The 24,563-nt window shown below is 40.4% G+C and overlaps 1 protein-coding gene across 7 annotated transcripts in view; it reads left to right on the top strand.

Moving 5' to 3' along the window:
• Window positions 1-24,563, top strand: part of ZMIZ1 (zinc finger MIZ-type containing 1) — a 347,839-nt gene that overhangs the window by 38,072 nt on the left and 285,204 nt on the right. For all 7 annotated transcript variants that reach the window (XM_064662567.1, XM_064662568.1, XM_064662570.1 and 4 more), the window contains exon 2: window positions 10,380-10,529. The gene's annotated coding sequence lies outside the window, so the exon portion shown is untranslated. The remainder of the gene's footprint in view (window positions 1-10,379; window positions 10,530-24,563) is intronic.

Raw genomic sequence — 24,563 nt, 5'->3', positions numbered from 1 at the left:
GTTGCTTAGTATTGATTGCTAAAGGAGTTGGCCACTTGACTAGATGCTGAATCAAATAATCCCCTCAGTTCTTGCTTTGCAAATCCACTGTCGTGGGACAAGCTGCTGAGAAGCTTTGCATACGTGCCACAGCGTGATGGGAAATTCTCTCAACAGTCAGACTGGTAAAAATTGCACCTTTTTTCTTCCTAACACACTATTGACAAGTGATATTTGTGCATAACTTTAGGGCTATAGTTTGTAGTTACATTCAATACTATAACAACAAAAGGCCAGAAGTGTTGGAAAATTTCCCCACATCTTTCTGTCTGAAAGCTCTGTCACTGACTCAGCTCCTGACACACAGCATAAACAGAGCACCTGTAGCTAATGCAGCTTTTAAGTTTTGTGTTCTAAATCGGTCTCCAAGACGTTGGTGACAAGCCCATCAGCTGTCCCTGTCCCACCTGACCAAGACCTTTGCAGTAGTGTGGGATGCTGTGTGGCAGGTACGTGGGGATGCTGGCTGGGGGCACAGGGAGCAGGTGATACCGTAGAAAACAGCTGGGGATTTTGTGTTCAGGTTTTAGGGAAATGCAGTGGTTCTGGTCTGTGTTAATTGGAATTCTTAGAATATAAACTGCAGCTGATATTTGTAAGACATTACTGCCGACATGTGAAAGTAAGGATGGACCAAATGGGAGATGCAGGGTCAGCCATGTAAGCCTTGCTTTTGCTAACTGGCTTGTACAAAGCCCAGGGAAGTCAAGTGATTCCTGATGTGGTGCAGTTTGCAGACTTGGAGCCTCTGGCTGAAAGGTCTATTGGTTACTTTACGCATTTTGGGGTCTGACTGTTAGTTACCTAAGTTTCTCTCCTTGATGCTGAATTTCCTCTCTTGACTGCTGGATTCTTGTTTGTTCACAGAAGCTCAACTGAAGCCTTCTGACTGGAATTCTAGCTCTGCATTTCACATTATGTATAGCTGAAATTGTTATGAAACTTCAGATAACCAGTTACTAAATACTTCTCTTGCAACTTATTCCTATTTGAAAGTATTTCAAATTATTTGATTAGAGGAGGAAATAATTCACATGGGAGATAGGAGCTGTGGAAAAGCCTCTGATCTTAGAGCACAAGGAGCATATATATACTCTGTTATGAATTGTATCATATTTTATCAGGCTATACTGCAGCTATACTTTTGTTTTAGGAATATCAGAATTGTCGGTAATAAAAGTTTTATTCAGGAGATGGTTCTTGTAAAGGGTCTCTTTGGAGACAGTTGGTTTGCCCTCTGGTTTGGTTGCTGATTAAATTCCTTAGGCTGAATTTCCTGTAACGAGAATTTAGCTTTTGGATGGATTTCCAGAAGAAAAGTATCAATTAGGAGCTATTTGTGACCATCTGAGCTTCAGGACAAGGAAATGTGCTAGAGGTGGAAAATACAGCTAACTATGCATACCTGGATTATGGTTCACTGATTTATTTTTCTTTTTTCTCCTCTGAGAAACTAATATTCAGTCTCAATCGTTGACCAATGATAGCACCATAATGTAGGTTATTATTACAAAATAATATTGAAGCATTAATGTAATAAATACTTGAAAACATATGCGTAGTGTACAAAATAATAATGATGTTCCTAACACTGTCTTTGAACAGGAGACATAAACACTTAATGATAGAGGAATGTCTTCCATTTTTGAGGTCTCTGAACTTACTAAACCCTTGGGATCATTAGCAAATCTTCTGAAAATGACTGAAATTACTTTCCTAGCAGAGGCAGGAAGTTGGTACCCACTGCTCAATGCTCTGGTTTCTTCTTTATGCCCGCTGTGTGCTAGTTCAGGGAGGAGTAGATGACCAAACACCTAAAGCAGAACCGGTTGTCTTTTGATGATTTTGCAAACCTAGAGCTAATTCATTGGGTTTAAACAGCTCTTCTGTCCTGCATGTGCAAGGCATTGAAATCACATACAGGTCTTTACTAGTAGCGATGTTGTTGCCAAATGATCTCTGCATATTGATAGTGAATTTTCTCTGTTGTGCATGTAACTTTCCCTGGGGTGGTGTGAAACTAGATCACCAAAGTGATTTATGAAATGGAAACCTGTTTGAAGGCTCATATTAGTGGCAGTTTGACAGTTGTTTGGCTTTGTTATTTTAAACGACTTTTATCATGGAATCAGTTTATAAAAATAAAGAGATGTGTATGCACAGATACTGTCATGTAAGACCCAAATATCTAATACAGAAAGGTCCTGTCTCTGAAACTAACGGAAGTCAAAATAGTTAATCCTCAAGTGTGGATCTTGATGGTTCAGTTAAACATGCCATTCTCTTATAGAAGATGTAGCTCTCTTCTCTGATAACATGTGCCTTACAAACATGAAGGAGAATTTGAAAGGCTTTAACTGTTAGTTCAGAGTTGCCTTTCATTAGACTTAGCTGCAGTTGTCATGAGACTTGTATTTGGGGATCTGAGTTTATTTTGTAGCCTTTGCTTATGTTGTCATATACAAGCCTTGCATCGGTTGGGAAGGGGAAATGCTAGGGACTTGTATGCTCCCAGCACATCTCTTAGCTAGAGATCCAGATTGTGGTGTCAAAACAAAAATTTCAGATGCTTTATTGGAAAGCTAATGTGCTTTACAGGCCAGGCAAAATTTAATAGCAGTTGTAGCTGCTTGAAGTGAACATTCTTGGTGGGATGTGGGGAAGAGATGGGAACTTGAGTGGTCTAAGAGAAAAAAAAAAAACAGAAAAACGATTAAGTGCTTTTGAAAAAAGAAAAGGTTTGGCAAGAAGGATGCATTACAAGTAATGAATACTTTTGCACACACACCCACACACACATACACACACCCACACCACCCAAAGCAGACCCTTTTCTCTGTCTCGCCTCAGAGGCCGATGGCAGTGGACAGGGGATGCCAGCCCTGGCAGAGCTGGCTGCTCAGCCTGTGGTTCATTCAGCTGCAGCAGTGGCTTTGTGCAGGCAGCTGTGGAGCTGGCCCAGGCTCCTGATGTCTATGCCCTGATTTCCATTCTCCTCATCAGGCAGTGGGGTGGTGCACTGCTTATGGCCTGAAGGACAGGCGAGCATCTTTTCTCTGAGCTTGCTGGTGGTTCCTGGACTAGTGTGAAGGCTGGTGGTGGTTGTGTGTTACATTAATAACATAGACTATTACTCTTACAGTTCTTTATTTAGGTAAGGATTAATACTACACTTAAATTGATTGTGAATTACTTAGTTTGTTTATATATCATGAAATTAATTCAGTGGTGTAATAGCATTTGTATTATTACTTCAAATAATGTGTTACCTTCTTTGGGACCCAGTTAATTTTTTATTTTTTTTTAAACATGATGTGGATTTGCACTAGTGAGTGTTGGAAATAAATATTTTTGTATTTTATAACGTAGTTGCCTGTAAACAGTCAGGCTAGAAAATGTTTTCCAGTGACAGCAGCTTTTCCTGGCTACTTTCATATCAACATTTGGAATTATCTAGTTGCTCGACTCAGTGCATTCTTGAATCATTTTCAGGAAAAAATACTAACCTTCATAGGACTTAGATTTTGGGAGCAAACAATGATTTTTTTTCTGTACTTTTTTCCTAATCTTTAACATCCATTTTTTTTCTGGGTGAACATGTGGGGTTTTTTGTTTTTGTTTTTGTTTTTTTTTTAAGGAATTGAAGCCATTGTTGGGAGTGAAACAAGTTGGTTATGATGAGTTTTTTGTGGTAATAGTTTCCAAGCGGGCTCTGGGTGTGGGCACGTGTGTCTCGAGCAGTCCTCAGCATTGTGTTTAGCTTTTGGATGTGTCTGCACTGCGCTCCAGAGCTATTATTACAGTTCATTTAAACAGACACAAGGTAGTTTAAAACAAATTAATTTGGGTTCCAGTAGCAGGGCTGCTGCAGGGCTAAGGTTTCACTGTCTGAATATTTAGCCAGAGCTGGTGTTTCTGTGTGTTTTGTGTTGATATTTTTAATGGCTATGGCTTGCCTACAGTTGCTGCTGTAGAGGTAGGCCAGGTAGGTCCTTGCATACTGCCGTCATACCTGGCTTGGCCCTGTGGATTGTGTTCTCTCTTTGTTGCATTTTAAACTCGTGAATTTCAATAAAATTGCTGGGGATGAAAGTTGAGAGAGCAGTTGTGCATAAAATGGACAAAAAATTGGGATGTTACTTCACTGTTAGCTGGCAGATTGCAGCCAGGCAAGGTGTCACCAATTGGCTTCTATCTCCAGATTCCCCATATTGACATGAGTCATTCAGACCTCATAAAAACATTTGGTCTAGTCATAACTTGCCCCACTAAAGGTCCATAATAGCTTCAAGAGACTATCCCAGTCTCTGTCATTTTTCTGAGCTGAGGTTGTCGATTTGACAGTTGATGTTTTCTGCACATTATTGGTTTCACTGGCTCACTGGCTGGTGAGCAGCTTGGGGTGAAATCTTCATCTTGCTCTAGAGCCTGGATGCTTTTCTATTCACCCCAATGCTCCTTGTTTTCCCTATATGCCACTGAATTAACATATATTTCAAATTGGGATCAAATTTGTAAACACTATCGGGCTGGCTGTAGCTGCTGCCAGGTGTTGGAGGTGATGGATGATGTTGTTACTGGCCCTTACAGGAGATGAGAAGTGGATGGGCTTTGGTGCCTAAAATTGCTGCTCCCTCCTATTGCTACCTGTTTACTGCAAAAGACAGAAGCCTCCTTTCAACTGTTCTGCTTCATGTTTTAGCCTCTCTCCTGCTGCCAAGAATATTTTTACTCTGCGTCAAGAGAAAATGAATTCATGCCTTCAGGATTTGTACTCTTTGCTCTGTGCTATATGATAGCAACCCAGTGAGATGTGCAAGTGGAAACTGCATTAATGATTGATAAAAGCTGAGAGCTGTTTAAATTTTTTTCCTGTTTAATGACTATCAATAATTTAATGCATTTACTGTATGTTTTTAAGAAATAACACCCATATTACAGCTCGGGTTTAATAGGCTAAATGATTTCAAGCTTCAAAAAATACAGATTTCCGACATGAAGTGTATCCTCTTTTTAATTAAGAAAAAGAATAAGATAGAAAAGTATGAAATCAGGTTTGTAAGAGAGAGGTAGTTGTTGAGAAACAAATGTTTCTGCGTGCCTGCTTTGGGCTGTTGTCAAGTCAGCAGGTAGCCCACTGAATGGCACCCAGGGGTCCACACTGCCACCCCAGCAGGGAGCCCTGGGAAGATGCTGCTTTCCCAGATGTGGTCATGCACCTGACTTCCCTGTCCGCTATGTCCTAGATCCTGAGTCCCACTCCATCACTGTTATTTTAGCTGTTTTATCAGCATTGTGTCACCTAAGGCACTTGGGAAAGGTTGAGGAATGAGCGTTTCTTTTAGAGAAAGAATTGCTTTCTTCTACATGGAGCTTAAAAGGGAGAGGTAAACGTTTGAAAAAATTATTTCCCCCCTGTTTCTTTAGAAGGGATCAAATTTTTCAAGTGATGATTATCTTTTTCATTGTACTTGGGTGTACTGGATTTGTTCTTCAAGGCTTTGCATATAAAATACAGGGTATGTACCTTTTAGGTGATCAAGAGAAAAGGAAACCTTTTTTTCATTATTGATGGGCTCATTGCAGTTAGACTGGTAGGTAAATGTCATTCAGAAGTTGGTATGCTTTAATAAGCGTGTTACCTAAATGCATCCATATGAATGGTGCTTCTGTAAACTTAGATTTTTCACATGGACAAATATTGTTTTGGGAAGAGCTTTTTTTAGGATCCAAGGAAAGCAGGTGAGAAAGTACAGATAGGTATAACATTAAAGCTGTAGAAAACAATTGTGTAAACACCTCTGCATAAAGATATAGAACTACAATACATTTAGCATTTGAATTAAAGGTGGTTTAAATTAACAAAAATTATGCTGCTTATTTAGGAAATATACTTTATGTAAGTAAAGCCTAGTCTTTTATTTAGACATCTCTTGATGGTGGATGCCATGAGTTCACTAAGACCTGGAGAATTTATTTATGAGATCTGTGTCTTCGTTGACTCTTACAATGTTTTTATGCTTTGTCTGTGCTTCTGCAACAATATTTTGGTTACCTTTTCTTGGCCCTTTGTAATAGATACTTGAGAAGAGCTTCCTGTCTTTGTGCAGATACAGTTCTGGAAAAATAGTATATATTCTTGAAAAATATCTCCGGTACAGGTGTTTGTGGCAGAAGGATTAACCTGTTCCATGTTGAAGACTGATAAATATACATATGCATAGATAAAACCGCTTTTAATTCATACTACATTAAATGAGAATTTGCTAATTTCTAGCTTGTTCTCTTCATGTTGCTGTAGGTAAACACCATATTGTGCTTATGTGAAATGTTACACAAAATGAAATGTTACGTGAAATGAAAAGGTACATGAAATTAAACATGTAAGTTTCATTTCATCCTGATTCTGTAGATGCTAGAAAATAGATTGGAGAAAGAACCTGAGGCAGGGGCAGGTGAAGTTCCTGGCTTCAAAAGCCAAGGTTAAGAGTCCTGCCCTGAGAGTTAAGGAAGGGTGCTCTGAGTAACTTGGGAGGTGCCACTGCCATTTGTTGGCAGTTAGACTACAGACTAATATATTTTATTAATGTGAGAGATACTTTTGGTACTGTTCTGAGAAACATGTTAACTACAGGTTGTATAAGGTATATGGGAAAAGGTATTCCTTTTTTTCCCCCCTCAGTTTCATCATGATATTTAGGGATAAGTATTTTAATACTCTTTTTCTTAACTTACTTGTTTAGTTTTTACAATGACAAATGGAGATTGCTACTTCCCTCTTAATGAAATAGTTGTTTTATTACCTCTCCTAGATCAAGAGGTTGAAAATTAAACAGGGGAAAAAAAGGGAAAAAATTTTTTACTATGATAAAAACTTGACCTATTTCTATTAGTGCACACTGAGTGTGCATATAATTCACCTGAAGAAAAGTAGCCATTTGTTATATGTAGATTGAAGAAACCTTGAAAACACCTTTTTGGTTTCTCTGTAAAAACCTCCGTTTAAACCCTTATGTTATGGACATGTTTTGGGGAGGGTTTTGTTACATACAGCAATGCTCTAATTCCCTGGTGTAATGGAATTAGTAGACATCATAGAGCTAGAAAATCCAATAAACTAGAAAATCTTCCAGGTTGGTTGTGTATACAGGGGCGCTCGCGTTGACACAGTAGTTCCCCAAAGAGCTGATGGAGGCCCCTTGTAGGGATCAGAAGAGAGAAGGTGAGCAAGTTCTTTGCCAGTTGTGTGTTGCAGACTGAAAGTGAGGGGCATTACTTTCCCAAAATTTTATTTCCTCAATGTAAAAAGCCTCTGGATCAGTTAAGACCTAGATCCTGGCAAATGTCATGTAGGATGTTTGCGTTGAACTGTAGGAAGTGGGCTAGATTTGGGTAATGCCTGGAAAAAACACTGTGTTTTCATTGTGCAGCAGGAGGAATAAATCTGGCATCATCATTCAGAAAGAAAGGTTAATTCCCAGTCAAGATCATATTCCAGAATCCCTGGTACAGGATTCAATCTTCAGCTCGGGTACTGTCCAGAATTGCTCACGTCATGCAAGATCTAATGAAAACCCAGACCTAGTTGGTGGAAATGAGGATTATTTTTATTAAGCTTGATATAGGAAAGCAGCTCTGCTAAATTCATTGCAAAAGTTGACTCACACACCATCTGAGGGTGTTTGTCTCAACATATGCCTCTTCATTTATCTAATGTTAATGTCAACAATTTGTTGGGTTTTGATACAGTGTTTCCCAGTTTTCTGTTTGTTTTCTTACTGTAGTGGCTGTATACTCAAAACATTTTGACATTTTTTTTTTCATATGAATTATCTCTGGCCACGCCAGAAATTTAGTCAAGTCTTTTGGTATTGTAAGTAAGTAATTTCACTGGGTTTGTCCGCTTAGAATTTGACTTTTGGGTAATGCATTATTTCACTTCATTTTTTTTTTTCCTTGCCCGACAATTTGAGAACAGAGCAATCTCACCTTCTTCGGGGCAAGTTCTGTTGAGTCAAACCTACGTCCCTAAGTGGTACTTAAGGCAGATTTCTGTCTCCCTGAGAATGTTGTTAAAAACCTTGGAGTTTGCACTCAACCTTCTTTTTTTCCACCTCTTGTTTTTATGTTTGTTTTAAAAATATGCTTCCTTCAAATCTTGTATGTCTACTTTAAATTATTTTTCCTACTAGTAAGAGGATGGAAGCATGAAATTTTTAAGCACGTGAAATGTAACCAGTATTTCAGTTCTTAACAGACTTTATCTGACGATTTTGAGGGATTTCTCTTAGCAGGGAGAAAAATACTGTCAAAAGCATCCTTTCGATTTGATAATGAAAAAGAAAAGCAAATTATGCATTTGATTTAGGGATACAAAACTGGCATGTGGTTGAGGGGGCGATACAATTTATTTTTTTTCCCTTGCATTTTGCAACCTGATCTGTGCTGAGCTGCTCAGTAAGTATTGATTTGCACATAGCCTCAGGATGTACACATGTCAGGACCAATTCACTAAGGGTCATTTCTTCTCCTTCTCCACCATGAGGGCTGTAGCACTGTTTCCCTCTTTTTAGAAAAGTGTAATGATTTTGAGTTCTCCAGGTTTTGGCTTAGGTTTCTTTGCACCAGCTAGTACAAGAGGACTGAAAGCTGACAGAAAGCAGAAGTGCAACTGAGGGGTATAAGACATTGAGAAAGTGGAATTAAACACTGTGGGAAGGTTTGCCTATAAGGGAGGAGGTTGAGGAGGCAGGTTTTTGAGTGGTTACATTTTTGTGTCAGGATCCATTCTTTCGCATTGTCAGGTTATTGCTTGGCCTATTTATGGGTGCATGTAACAAGGCAGAAGAGGTTTTGAATCACTGATCTCGTTCTTTCTCTCCTTAGTGCACATTTTCTGTGTGTCGTCTTCTGTGATCTTTATTTAGTTTTTCATTGTTTATTTACACTGCCACTGTTACTTCATGAATTCTTTAAATCATTGCCTATCTAGAGGGGAATCTGGACAGAATTACTCTTGCAGCTTTAAGTCTTGCTGACAGGAGGAGAGAAAAAGAGAGCTTTTGTCCCCTAGAGAAATGCAGGAACTGTGGCCATTTAAAATTGGACAGACGTGGTGGCTTTAAGGGAGATGCTGTGATGGGAGTGCTGCCTTTTATGTTTTTTCCTCTCTGTTGGGGCCCCTTATTTCAAATCTCTTCTGGGAGGCTAGAATCCGTATGCTGTTAGCAAATGGGTTAATTATCTTTTTGAGGGATGTAGAAGTGTGTGGGGAAATGTAAGGTAGCAGAGACTTTTTTCCTTATTTTGAGAACCTGCGTTCAGATTTTCCATGGGACAGAAAAGGGTAGTTTTCTGTATGAATATAAGCCAACAAAATGTGATGGAGAACAGACTGGACGTGTTTCCCTTTGCTCATTCCCCACGGAAAACCTTGATTGCCATTTCCTCAAATATGTTAATGTCTTGCATGCACCCTTTAAAATAATTTTCCACTTGATTTTCCTGCCTTTCATCAGAGGCAGGTACTGGAGGTAGGGAGGGGCCCATTAAATATGAGTGTCTGTAAGTCTCTTTAAAGTTGTGTTAGGAGTAGGGCAGAGAGTTAGAGATGGTCTGAGGTGAGGAATTATGGTTTTATGGGAGTGAAGCTGGATTTCTAAATGGTATCTTTAGTCACAAAAAGGGTTTTTTTGGTTCCCTTTTCCTTCATTCTGATAGAAAATATTATTTTTGTCTTGCTGTTACTGAAAGATTCAGTATAGCGGGATAGGTTGTTTTAAGAAAATAAGAAAATAGATTGCCTTAAGAAGAAGAGTACTTGTCATAAAAAGGAAGAGAACTTTTGATTAGTTGCAAATACCTCATAATTGCAGGTATGATCCTTTCAGAGAAGAGTGCATAAGCACTCGAATGTCAGTATATACCTGTATGTTCAGTATGCATGTTGGAATTTGCCTTTTGCCAACTATTTTGATAGTAAATGTGGCTCATTTGAATTTTTACACAAGTGGGTGTGAGCTTGGCTGAAGCATATTTACTTTATAGAATAAGTGCTCAAGAATATTTTCAAATCGGACTTTAACTAGTACAGGACTTTTTCCCATTCTGCCAGGAATCTAACTTTGCTTTTCTTACTAGTAGCTGACTTGACCTTCATATTCCGTGTTTTGATAAGGTGATGATGGAGAAAATACAGGACACCCTAAGTTGGGATTTTGGAACTGCAGAAGGAGGGGCACAGTAGCTCTGCCAGACAAGTGTTGTAATCTGTAGCCACTTCGAAAAACATAAATGCTAATACTTATTTCCGTTTTTCTTCTTTTTTTTCAACCCCTTAGGAAATACTGTTGTGCTGAGGAAGAAAACAACTCCCTCTTCTTTTTTTTTTTTTCTTTTTTTTTTTTTCCCCCTCTTCCCTCCCCTCCTTTCTTCTTGCCTGAATTAGAAGCTCCAGGAATGTGCTAATTGGCGGCGGCCTCTTCAGAAAGGTAAGAGGTAATTGTTATCTGCTTTTCAAGGTGTCTTGCCTGCTCTGCTCCTTCTGGATAGGAAGGGAATGGTAGAAGAAGCTTGTCTACATGGAGTTTAGACAAATTTCTGGTTCATGTGGATTGCCTTTCTAACACCGCAGTGCAAACAGAAGCTTTGTGGGCTTCCCGCTTTACTTCTAAATGTAGGATACAGTCCCTTAAGAAAAACTGGATGATGAGATACATTTTAAATGCTTGCAGAGAAAAAAAAGTAAAACTGTTGTATTGCAGACTGATTGACTAAATCTTTGCGTGAATGTCAACTTAGATGGAAAGACAGTGAGTTAGGTCTGGAGAAGACAAGTTGAAGAAATGTCTCAAAGTGCTTCTTTTATTATTACCATACATGTACATCTAGCCAGATAAATATAGATTGTTTTGCTTGTGAAGTTGTTTTGATTTGTGTTTTAAACCTGGCATCTTCTCTGGGGTCTGTCATGGTTTTGTGGCTGGTTGTACTGCTGACAGATAAGATAGGAACTAGCTGGAACCCCAACTCTAGCTCTGAATGGTGTGCTTTTGTGAAGAGTTGGAAACACATGGCAATTCTTCACCTCTCCAGACTTTTTTTAGTTTTGGGGGAAAGTGCAAAATGCGGTGAGTGAGAGGAATTTAATTTTGTAGTTATCTGGTGATGTGAACCACATGTAATCCATGTCTGCCCTTCCACTTGAAGCAATTCAGTTTATGTGTCAGGGATATGTAAAGTACAAAAAATTAGTGCTGATCCACAGAGCATCCTGAGCTGCATGAGTAGACTCAAGTCTTTGTTAGACAAACTGCATAGGTATTTTAGTATCAAAACTCAATGTTTAGATTCATATTTGCTTAGGAGCTGCAGCGCTTTGAGATGTCATTTCCTATTCCATCTTTGTGATAGATATTAATGCTCCTTGTAGTGGAGGCAATATCTTCTCTCTAGACCTCAGCCGTTCTGGTTAACAGTTGATGTCTTAACTTGAACCAGTGCTGAGAAGTGGTTTGTGATTACTTCCTAGGTTCTGAATTGGAGATGCCAGATATAACTTTTTCTGCCAGATTGCTCAGTGGTGCTAACGTTTGTGAAAGGTTTGGAATGACAGTGCGATGCAATAACGTCTTAAATTGCCCCAGTGAGATTTGTCAGAGTTCATTTGTCAGACCCCTCAGACTGACTAACTACACTAACTTATCGAGGATAAGCTCCAGACAGGTTATGTGCCTTGGGATGTTCTCTTTCTCATTCTGCATCTCATTCTTGATGGTGCAGAGGAAAGCTAAGTCTTTATTGAACAGCCAGTACCAGCTGTCTGGCTACCTTCTGCAATAAAGCTAATGATCTAATGGGCAAATGTTTCTTGGAGACCTTCAACCAAGGCAGAGACAAGAAGAAACACACAGACCAGCTAAAGAGTTCTCAAGGAGTTTGCAATTTCCCCAAGGCTCCTTCTATGTAATTACCTGTCTCTCTCTTTGTCTCCTATCTTTTAATGCAGGAGGAGTGTCAGACTCAAGGCCGCTAATCTTCGTTACTATGGAAAGGCTGGTTACACTCCTCATGCTGCACTTCAAAAATGGCAATCGCTGGTCCCCAGCTGGTTCCTTGAATCTAACTTAAAAATGGATGATAGCTTTCCTCATTGGTGCCAGACTAAAGAATGCAGCTGCCTGTGCTGTTGCAGGCAGGCATTGCCTCCGCCACTGATGCTGTGGCATGCTGAGAGGAGCCTGCAGAAGCTGCCTTGTGGCCTCTGAACCTGTTTTCTTCCAAACAAGAGAAGGCTCTGTAAAATTCCTTTGAAACGGGAAATTTTGGGGCACACTGAGATGTGGGAGGCTTGGCTGAGCCGCAGGTGTGAAGGAAAGCTGCTATTAAGATTCGTAGCTCCAGCCGAGTTTTTGTACCGTTTCTGAATGCCTTCAAACTCCCTGGGTTGGGGGCTGAGGGAAGCACAAGCTTTCAAAGCTATTTTGCAGGATTGTGGGCATCACTTCTTGTTATTGTCTCCCTCCCAGTACATGTCTTATGCAGTGATGTGCAGTGGAGACAAGGGCCACTGCTTCTTAATTCATAGGGTCAGCTGAGAGGTTGTGCACAGCCCACTGCTGTTTCTCTTTGGCTGGATACATCTGTTTGTCCCTCTTGCATGGCATTGGAAATGTGGAGGGGAATCCCTGCTTGCTGCTCCCCTCATCCTTTTCCTGCATATGCTTCCTGAGTTATAACACATCAGACGAATTGTCCCTCTGAAGCCAGGGCTTGGGAACGGCTCCAGCACAAATGCCTTCTCTCTGTATGCCCCTTTTCATCCTGGTGAGGAGAGGGAAAATGTCCCATGTTGAACAGGGTCCCTTTCCAGCTGCTGCAGTGACTTACATGCTCAGGAAGTGTATGTTGCTAAACCCCTTTTCAATACCTTTGTAAAACATGCTTTAACTGTCTGCAAATGTACGGCATTTAAGCAGCAGAGTCTGTATTATCAAACGCATTCATGCAGACTGTAGTCCTCGGGGTGAAAAGCTTTGGGAGGAGAGACTGGATGTGACAGTGAAATTTGAGAACCAAACCAAGAGGAAATTCTTGCCTGTGTGTTGGAGTAGAGCAGGTTCAGGAGAGGTGGAGGGAGGGTGGAAGCATAGACCCCTTCCCAGTTTGGAAGTGTTGAAGAGGGGTCAGAAAGGAGAGGGGGAGGCAGGGCAGGGACAAGGCAACAAAAGATCAGGCTGGCAAGTGGACCACAGTTTGCTGTGTTTTGTTTTTTGCCTTTAATGCTGTGCTTTTCTCCCCCAGTTCCTCCTAGCTAAATCTGGGCAAAGATAATTTTAAATTTTTTTGTTCCTTGACAGAGCAACCATACCTCTTGTTCAGATTTTTTCAGGAGTTATGTTTTGTATCAGTGCATCTAGTATGACTATTTTGCCTTGACTTTTGAAAGAACTTTTATTTCCCTCATTATTTCCCTGTTTTCCTCTCTTATTTGTATCAACCTGAACCATCTCCAAAGGAAAGGTGACACTGCTGCTAGCTAACATTTTGGGTGGGTGACGCAGTGTGTGTTAAACAGCATGCCTATAATAACTTACCTGTCAGTGGGAAGCTTACCCTGATTGTTTGTATTTCTCTTTTCATATATAAATCAAGTTCGTAGCTCTTGAGCATTTGTAGAGCATTTCAACAATGTGTTTGTTTCAAGTCTTCGATTTTTTTCTCCCTTAAATCCTTTGAGATGTTTGGGGTCAGGATTTCTCATTCAGTAACTGTATCCAGTAAAATGAAGCGTCTGTCAAAGCTATATTGCACCTTATGAGAGGATGACAGGTTCTTCCAGAGTTTTCAGTTTGCAAAGCTTTAACTGTCTGCCGCTTTCAATCAGGACTTTGCAACTGCTCAAGGTCTTTAAGTACTTAATTAACTCTATGTTAACAATGAGCCTAGCCCTCTCTCGTTTTTTAGTAAAATCCTTGATTTTTTTCAGATTTTCATTTTATGAACTTTACAGGTATTAATTTTTTATTCTGATTGGAGAAGACTTAAATCTCAAATTTATTGGAGAAGGAAAAATAATTTTCATCCCAGCCAGCAGTGCATTTTTTAGGTAATTTATATGTTTAGAATCCATTTACCATGTAGATTTCAGAAAGCAAAATGCTTATTTTCTGCCTCCAAAAAGATGGTTTTAAACATCTTTCACGGTTTTAAGTGTAGAGAAAGTGGAGAGTTCAGAGCTGAAATTAACTTGCTTGTAAATCACTTCTTTCATATACAAGATGTAAAAAATATTAAGAGGCAGAGTGAAAATTTAGCATATCTAGGCACAGGAAGATAGGTTAAAATGGTAGTAAGAACCATGATTTTCAATTTTCTACTCAGTTGTCTGAGTCAGTCCTTTTCCGAGGGCAGACTTTACAAGTCCACAGATATAAGTGAATAGGGTTTTGGGGAGAGGTGGTGAGAACACTGCAAGGGCTTGTCTTGGGGTGTCTGTATCTGTATGGAGGTCTAGAAGGTGCTGCCTCGTGGTGTGTGCCCCCCACCCTCTAGTGTAGCTATGCCAATGACCATTTGTTGTCTCTGGTTAAAACTCTTCAGTTCTTAGTGTTTGCAGAGCTAACTCTGGGTTGCTTGGCTTTCCTCTAGTTTCAGAAGTTATGGTCTGCCTTAGCTGTCCATAATGCAGTGGAGTTCTTGCTACTCCTCACAGTCATTGTGTTTGAGACATGTTAGACGTACTTCTGAATATAGAACTGGGTGTACTTATTTCAGAGTAAGTCCTACATGGACTAGCATGTTCTCTTGTGCTGAGTCCTCCTATCTTTCCCTGTCCTACCACCCTGATGAACTGCAGTTGGGTCATTGGTTGACTCCTCTTTTCGTCCACTCCCAGGGGTTGAAGGGGATGCTTCTGGAGGCCAGATATCTGCTCACCATCACCCCTGGTGTGTAAGTAGTTGTGCTGAGCACTGAGGTGGCTTCCTGTGTTCTCTGGAGCTTTGCAGGGCTTCTAGGAGGAACTCTCTGGCTTGAGTGGCTTGCAGTGACTGCTGAAGAGCCCTGGGAGTACAAACAGCCCGTCTACAGGAAGGGGTTTTTGCAAGAGCCTGTGGTGCTAATCCATAATGAGAGGAGCAAAGTATAACACATAGATATTAGCCTAGGTGGAAGGTTTTGGTATTTTGCTTTTATTTGCATTACCTGTCAGTCCCTCTGAAAGAAAACCAGAAGGCCCAAATCAGCCATAAGGTCCGTGTTGAAGGTAGCAATGCCTTATTTCCTGGCAAGTTATGACTGTCCTCTTCTGCTAGGGAACGACCCATCTCAGTGCACACTGCCCCATCCTTCAGCTACACAAAGATGCCTGTGAATTCCTTATATGTTTCAATAATTTGGCCATTCATAAAAAAAGAACGAATCCAAACCAGCAGAATTTTTCATCCATAAACCAAGTATTTTAAAGCATGAACCTAAAATCATGAGTTGATACTTCAAAATTATGTTTTCCAGTTTTGTCTATCCCTTCTACTGTGTTGGCATACAAATGGTTTAATGTGGAGCTGCCTGGGGTGTTGTGAGGACTGGGTGCTACTTACAGCCCAGGTGGTGGTGGTGGGGGTCATTCATCCTGTCTCATCTCTTTTGGGCTTAGCCCATGGGAAGACTCCAGTTACCCCTGGAACTACAGTAGAGAGCTGCACTAATAATTTTCCAACTGCAGGACAGAAGATACTTGATCCTAGAAGCTTTGTCATGAAAGAATTTTGTCTAGAAAATTCTGTGCAGATTTGAATGGGCCAGGTAAATTTATACTGGGAAGTTCTTTGTAAAATGTGTCCTGAAACATTTTTATCTGGTGCTGATGTCCTTAAAAGCCAGATGAAGTGCGTCAGTGACTCATGGTCACTTAGTGCCCTGCTGTGTGATGTAAACCAGATCTTCCTTTGGTGCCTTCTCACATACAGCCTTGCCTGGCTGGACTGTGAATTTCAGGCTTGTGCTTATAGTCTGTGATTCATAACCTAAACAAGCTATTCTCTTGAAAGAGACCTCTTAAATTGCTTGTAGCATAAATGCAAAGTTTCCACTCACTTCCTTATTATTCTACCTATAATTAAAAGGAAATTAGACCTAAATGTTAGAATGACCCAGGAACTTTTATTTTCCCTTCTCCTCACCTTCCTGTCTTCCACTCCTCCCTCAAAATACGAATTTGTTGCAGTTTTAGGGCTCATGATCATTCTGTCCCCTGTGGGCATTGTTGCTGAAGAGTGGATGCTTAACATTTCAAGGAAGGTAGAGGAAGAAAAAGGGAAGGTGTGTAAGTCTGGGGTTTGGTTTGGTTTCGTTTCTTTTAAGCTTCCCATACACCTTTGGGTATTTGTGACATTCATAAAATCAGTTGACTCGAGGAGAAAATTAGGTATACGAAGCAAAGCACTGTTTGCCAGCAAAATGAGCAGCTATGATATATTTCAGTCTTCAGATGCTTGGCTAAATAATGGTAACATACGTTTTTTGCTACTAGAAATTGAGATTTTGGCGATCATATGCAACTGTGAAATCTGTAGGCATATACTGTAGCAGAAGCTGTCTTTATGCATATACAGCACATGGTATTTGGCTTGGGAGAAAGTTCTTTGCTCTCTAAGAAAGTCAGGTTTTTGATGGAACTGACTCCTGTTTGTGCTTCATACTTAAAATTATTTTATTCTGGAAAGACAAATGAGTTGTATGTTTCAATGGTACTGTTGTTTTTCCCCTGTTCCCAGCAACGCAATGTGTTTCCCTGGCTCTTTCTTCTTTGCATGCTGTTTCTTTCCAAGCTTGTGATCATAATTACAGTGAGAAGTAGATTATATCCATCTGTATGGATATAATCAGCAGGGAAACTGAGCCTTGGATGAGTTTGGGACTTTGGGGTATTTCCTTACTCACCGAATGTTTGTGGTATCCTCGAAGGTGACGCTGGGGGTGTCAATCTGAACAGCCTAATAAGACACTTGGTATAGGGAGAGGAGAGTAAAAGGAAAAGGATGGAAGAAGTATGCAAGTGGTGGTTCACCGGTGTCACATATTAATAGAATCCTCGAATCAAGTGCTTATTCATTTTAACTAGGGGCTAATTAATCAGAGTGAGTAGATAAAATGATAAGCTGCTTTTAATGAAGTGAAGCAGCTTTATTAGCAGTAAGCAAAATGCAAAATATTTGGTCTCTGGCACATGTGGTTTTCATGGGGACTGTGGTTTGCCACCAGCTCTGGAGCGTGCTGGCCTTCTTGCTTCACTCTGCAGGCAGTGCTCTGTGTGTGTTTCACAGAGTTTCACATTGGCACATGGCCAATTCAGAATATAGAATCAAACCAGAAGCAGGTATAACATTTTAAAAACAGATGAAATGTTCCTTACAGATCTTTCTCTATGCCAGGTTAGCATTTGCCAACTTCCATACTTCGGATGTTGTTATTTTTCTTTGGGGATAGCAGGCTTTATGCTTCCAAGCAAGCAAGCAAACAAACAAAAACTGTGTGGCTTTACAAGAGAGTACTTACTGCTGTTTGAAAAGGCAGCAATAGGATACTGCCTGTTAACTGCAAACATAGCCTGAAACCAATCAGTAGTTATCTACCCACTTGCAACTTAGGAACAGAAATGCACCAAGGTGGTGTATATACTTAGGTGAAGGGCCGAAGCCAGTGTGTGTCATTCTCTGTTAAACTGGAGCAGGCTTGCTTGCTCTTGTTCAAATGATCTGCAATGCATCTGTGCTGTAGTAGTGTTCCCCAGTGTCTCTCCTGAAAAGCTGTAGAAGCCATCAGATGGGGTACGATGTGCATGGCAAGGCAGGGCTATAATAGGAAGTATATAAATGAGTCTCAGATTAAGAGAATGACGTCTGTTAAATTGGGCTAAATTAAATTAATCTAAATGCCCACATATAGGCTTGAAATGAATTTCACTTATGACTATGCATATCCTTGTTGAAATAAACTCAAATTAGCAATTTTTTTCATACAAGTCACCTCACAGCAAACTCCTTACAAACTGGCGATTCGATACGGTTCCTGTAGTTACGTTAACTGGAGAAGTGGAGCTGGTAGATGGACGTGATTTGAGAACAGGATCCTGGCAAGTAAATTGTCTTCCCCCCACCAGCCTTTCCTTAAAAGACTTTGCTTCCCAGCGCCATTCAAGTGTAAATCCCTGTGCAACAAAGGGGAGGCTGGCAGCTCCACCGGTTCAAGAGTATAAGTGATCTCGCATGCTTCAGTTGAAAGGTTGAATCCCTGAAACGCAGAATGCTGCTATAGAGGGAAACTCTCAAAAGGCTGGTGAGAAGGGGGGGGTGGTGGGGACGGTGGCTGAAAAGCTGTTGAGATCCTTGAAAGCGCAGTGGCAATTTTTGCCTTTACCATAAAGTGACCTAGAGACGAACTCGACAAAGGGAAAGCTGCTGTTCAGGTGAAGTTGCAATCACCAGCTCTATGAGCTGGATTTTACTTGCTCTCCGCCTTAGGAACACAGCATGCTGCTCTTCTTGCCAGCACTGTGTGTGGTGCCAATATTTTGTCTACAGTGTGCATTGAGTCCCTCTTAGTTTTCCTGTTTGGATTATTCTTTCTAGCGACTTTGTGTTGGGAGTCTCAAAGCTTCAGAATTGTAACTTCTGGGTATGCAAAACAGCATATGAAATCGTGGACATTGGGTTTTACACTGAAAGGATGAGGTTAATCTCACACCTTCTAAAAACCTTGTAAATATTTGACTGGCTACTCGGCAACACAGCTGAACTGGCTGAGTTAATGCTTAATGTGAGAGTGGTCCTGAAGTGCACAGCTTCGGTGATGGGCCAAGGGTCACAGGGTGAGCAGTGGTTGCCCATGAAGACGGCTGTTCTCCCTGTTCCCTGTCTTCTGGGGTGACCACCACCCCACCACCACCCTCTGCAGGCAGGAGGGGTGAGATAGCTGCGTCCACCGTGGACAGAGTCAGTCTGGTGTGTTCAGGTGGCAGTGAAATTGGTTGGGCTGTCCTGCCTGACTCTCTCTGCCCTGGTGCTTTTGCTGATCTGGCAGTGACGTGAGGGTGAGCCTCTCAGGCTCTCCACAACTGCATCTGGATTTGGAGTAAGGTTTTTATGCACGTGTAAAAATGGCACCAGTAGCCAGTTGACAGTAACTGGTCACTGGGAAGGAGCAGCCTAAAGACCAGTGCTCAAGTCTGAACCTGAGCACGTTAGAATTGTAAACTGTAGATTCTGATACCTGTCATGCCTTGATAATTTAAAAATACCCCCATCTTGTGTTCTGAATGAGTGCTTTTTAGTGTTAGAAAGTTAGCACAAAGATTACATAGGAAAATGTTTGCAGCTTTATGAACCAGATAACTGAAAATCTTCTTCTTTGTTTTATGGGAACGAGTCAGTGCAAGACAGCTTTTGCTTTTCTGATATAAAGATTGTTCATTCATAACATTGTACCATGTCAGCCCTTCCAAGTGGCAAGGACCTTAAATGTCAGTGCAAATGGGAGAAGGTTCTTTCCCTAGAACCTCAGTATCCTAACAAGCCACAGCATTGTTTAAAAATAAGTATGTTTTTAAACTAACTACTGATTGTTTGGGTGTAATGAATGTTGCTTGAGGATACCAGCAGTCTGAGACAATCTCAGAGACAAGCATAGTGTACTCCACTACCTGTGTAAAGAAGTAGCACTGCCCCACCTACTGCTCTGTGAGATGGAAATGAGCAAACCTTTGATTATTGAAAAATAACCTTGTTACATGGTGTTAAAAAAACACTTTCTGTCACTTTTTTTTAACTATTGTTGCTGTAGAAAAAAAAATGTTCATTTCTGGCCATAGTTTAATAGGGGCTATATTTACAGTATTTACCCAATCTAGACAGCTAGAGAGGCTTTAAAAATACCCACAGCTGATTTCCAAAGGAACTGCTTGCCAGTATTGGCAGTGGTAGATTGAGAAAGAAAGAAAAAAACCTCATGGAAGAAAGAACAAAGCGTGTAGCTGTCTCCAGAGCAAATACAGTGGATGATTAACGTCTCTGAATAGTGTAATTGAGAGTGATGGTATTTAGTCATGTGACACTGTGCTATTTTTTGGTGACTGCTCCAATTTTTTTGGCTCTTGGGGTTCCCTCAGCATTTCAGTCTAGGCCTGGCATAGAGGACTGTGCATCTGTGGTTAGGACTCAAATTTAAGTTGTTTGATACAGTCTTAAATTGAAAATAAATTAAAAGAGTTGCACATGGTGCTTGCAAAATCCAGTTATGATTATTTTTCTCCTCTCCACCCCCTTGATATAAGGAATCTGAAAACTGGGGTTTTTTCAGACATCACTGGTACCCGTGTGCTTAGTGCACCTTAATTAAATGTAGCTACTTTATACCTTATGTCAATAATTTAGTAGCAAGTATCTTTTAATTATTTGTGAAATTATTTTAATTTGAGTTAGTGTGATACCTGCCTAATAACGGATTTACAAGACGTAAGTCTTTGCATATGGCATTTCAGATAAAAACTAAACAAGTGCTACTAACATAGTTGTGATGATGTATAAATTTGGTGATTCTTATTGATTTTTGAAACCATTCCTTACATAAAATGTGTATGCTTTTGGTCTTGTTTTTTTTTGTGCGTGTGTATGCTGAGAAGTTACTTTACATGCACACTTATTGTTTGGTAGTCTCCATTTTCTAGTCTGTGTTTTTTGTGGCAGATTCTTTGATTCCTGAAGATCAATTCTGAAAATAATTTATTACTGTATTTTATCCCGTTTGACAAAAAATGTCTCAGGAGAAAATGAGTGTTCAGGAAGGAAGGCACTAGTGTTGGAAAAAGTCTGCTCCACCTGACATCCTGGTAAGGAGGTTTGACCTCAAACTGGGACTCCTCTCGGGAAGGAAGGGTTCAGTACATTTGATTTCCTTGCTCCTGATCCAAACAAGCCATGAGGAAGAAGCTAGAGAAGATGAGCTTTAGGGAAATGGAATCTTATCCTGGTGCTGTGTGACTTGTGACCAGAGCACCTCAAACATATTTCCTACACCTTCTTCTGTTAAGATCTGCTATTGTGCAGACACCTTTGAGCACTGAGCATGGCCCCAGCTGGCAGGTGTTGGTTTAGGTGTTTTTATAGCAGGACACAGTGCTGGAAAAGAATATCATTCTTAACAACCTATTACCAGAAGGGGAATTGACATCCAGGCATTGGTTCTTCTGAAGGACTGCGGCTTATCATGAGCTCAGCCTAGATTCAAGTGAAGTCTAGCATTTTCTTCCTGAAAGTGTTCAGCAGGTGCCACTGTAAAATGAGACTGTTGGGCCACTTCAAATGCCAGCCCTGTATTTCTAACTGAACACATGGATGCACAGAAAAACAAAGTTATTTTCCTGCAGTTCTCTGGCAAGTGAATGACATAGCTGGGAATAGAACGGAGATTTCCTGATGTCCATTTCCCTCTTATAATTACCAAGCAGCACTGCTTTCTTCCTCATTGTAAACATGAATCAAGCCAAATGGCATGCACAATTAGCTTTTTTTTTTTTTTTTCCAGCAAAGCTGGGGGGAAGGAGGGAAGGAGGAGGGGACAGGAGATAAAAAGGGGGAGGGGAGAGTCATTCAGGGACACTGTACCTGCTGGGGGCACAATGTAATAACCACCCGAGCAGCCTGGGCTGCAGATGCATTGTTATCTGCAGAGTCCCCGATCTGGGAGAGCTGCAAAAGGTTTAATGCAAATCCGAGACCTCTGCCATTGTGTGAGACAGATTAGGGCTCATTTGCATTCCTTCTCCTATAATAATTACCTAGCAAGGAGTGCCTGTTACCATTAGCTTCATTCTGTTTGCCTGTGATAACGCCATCAGCAATCTCTTCTCCACGGATTGTGGACACTGTAAGGAAGGGCAGTGGGCCAAAAAAAAAATAAAAAAATCTGTTGGGAGAGTAGTAGAAAAATCTGAATGCCGAAAAATTAAAATGCAGATAATTGTAGTAATAGCCATTAAATACAGCTGGAGAAATACTGTGAGCTGAAGAGTAAAAGTCAATATTAATCCATAATATCGATGAGTTGTATAGTTTCAAATATCAGTTAAGAAAAGCCAGCACAGGATTTTAACTGAGCTTTATCTATGGTGCTTCAATAGTTTTGTTCTGTTTTCAGAATTGACTCAGATTTTTCTAAAATTAGCGCAACTAGAGATCAGTGTTATCGAGAGATGTTAACAGTCTAAAACTGATGTGATGCATCAGAAATTAAGGTAAAATTCAGCACAGTGCAACTTTGGGTCCTGAAGTTATTGAAGCAAAGCAGTATTCCTGATTTAGAAAAAAAGGCAGATATTTGGGCAGATATTTTTTACTGTGTTCTTTTCTTTGTTTGTTTGTTTTTAAGATGGGAGGAGTTTAATAGCAGAAAAGGAATGCAACTAAACATGGAAGATGAGAGTGCTAAAATCAGCTTATTCCGTCTATGAACTAATTGCATATGGAAAGAACATGAAATATTCGTGACCAACATTTGCAGTTCTTGTCATTAGCTCTCCTTTCCTTGGTTTTTGCCCTCTGCATCCTGACAAAGAAGCCACTGGGGTCACCCCACCAGGGGCAGAGAGCCCTGAGGTCCCCTGTTCAGCTCTGGCTCCTGCCTTGAATCCCCAGCCTTGAGCACATGCTGCAGCAGCAGAGCACAGCTGCTGGGCATGGGGCTGAGGACTCATTTCAGGGCCTGGCTGTGTGTCCCCACAGAAGGTTGTCTTTGGATACTCCTAGTGCAGGGTCGATGGGGAACTCGGTTTGGAAGTGGAAAACATGCCACATATTCTACATGCACATTGACATCAGAGAGGGATCATCGTGTGCCTGGGCAGCCTCTGTTTTGTTACAAATTTCCCTGGTTTGGTGCAAGCTTTCCCTTGCCAGAATTTTTACAGTGAAGTAATTCCATCTTTCACAGGGGAGGAGTGGTGAAGCAGGAAGACAAATCAAAGTAAGCCTGTCTTTTATCTGCAAGCAGCCACCTTACATGTGTTTAAATTTATGATGATTTCTGTCCTGCAGCAGGCTGTCAAAATGGTGGGTCTCATAGTTGGGTTGTTTTGGGTGCTTTTGTTTTTTCAAGTGATACTTTGAGGCCATGCTGCCATATTCACCTTGTCATCAGTGTGGAAGCAGCAGAATGCCCAGGATGCTGCCTGAAGAGTTGGCCACGGCTCTGTGAGGGTAGAAAGTGGTGTGGGGTTCCAAGGGGCTCTTCTGTTGATGAGCTGTTGGGCAGCTAATGAACTGTGAAGAAAAAAAACCTTGCTTACTTCGACTGGCACCATTTCTGGCTGTTTAGGATTTGGGTGGTTACTGTGTTGCCTATAAAATTTGATATAACTCTGAGGAGTTTAGAGATCCTCATGTGTGAACATCCTTAGTATGCAATCAAGTTTTCTGACATTTTCCTCTTGTCGTTGGATTCATTTTCTTAAGCTGTGATAGCAAGAAAAGAAATTTGGCTACACTTAATGTCAAGATACACGGATAGGGCTAAGTACTGCCTTCAAGGATATCACTAGATATTTGGTCTTAACCAGAAGTTATATTACTCTAAAGGATTAGAGGGAATGACGGAGAACTGGAGATGTTCATAGTTCCGAAGTCTGGAGTTTTTTCCCCTTCTTATTTTGCCCTCTACAATAAAGATCACAAACATGACAGGTACACAAACGGAAGGGGAAATTAAGTTTAAAAAAAATAGTTTGAAAGCATTTGTTTCTTAAAGATAACAAGTACTTGTAATTCTAAATACAAACTGAAGGATACAACTATGTTTTATTTAAAGCAGCAGCATAAATCTTTTGTTCATCTTCAGACCTTTTTCTAGGAGGAGGAAATACAATTTGGTGCATAGCTAGTTCTATATAAATCATTTACAAGTTGTGCCATCATTATATAGGAATAAAGCTGCAGTTGATATAATTGGAAGGGTCTAATGTGTGTAGTGTGTGGAGGACAGGGAAGTTTTGAAGTGCTATCATGGAGAATAATGATTATATACATCTAAATGAAAGCTAAAACAGAGCAACATATGTTACTGTGTGAGTAATTGGAGATAATAAAAAAAATCCGACTACTTCAGAGAGACTGCAGTATGATATGTGAAGCTGTATGTTTATATGTATATACACACACAATTTGAAACTTAAAAAAATATGTAAAGATAAGATAGCTTCTTATAAGGCTTGTATTATTCCTGCAAATTTTTCTCCTATGGCCCGCCTTTAATAAGTAATTTAGTCCAGTCACCATATGTATTTTCAGTTTTTTATTCTGATTCTCTACAATGTCTTCCAAGTAATTTTATATACTCAGCAGTATTTATCTTTTTTTCTTTAACCCACCATGTGTATGGGTATATTACTGATACCAAGGCCTCTGTAATCTGGAAGAGGTGCATCAGAAATGAGTTTTCAAGTCCCCTTCCTTATTTACAGTTGAACTTGGGCTTTT

This window comes from Pseudopipra pipra, chromosome 8 (assembly GCF_036250125.1).
Source record: "Pseudopipra pipra isolate bDixPip1 chromosome 8, bDixPip1.hap1, whole genome shotgun sequence".
NCBI classification, from domain to species: domain Eukaryota; kingdom Metazoa; phylum Chordata; class Aves; order Passeriformes; family Pipridae; genus Pseudopipra; species Pseudopipra pipra.
The sequence above is the reverse complement of the archived record's forward strand: the minus strand, read 5'-3'. Positions and strand labels throughout refer to the sequence as shown.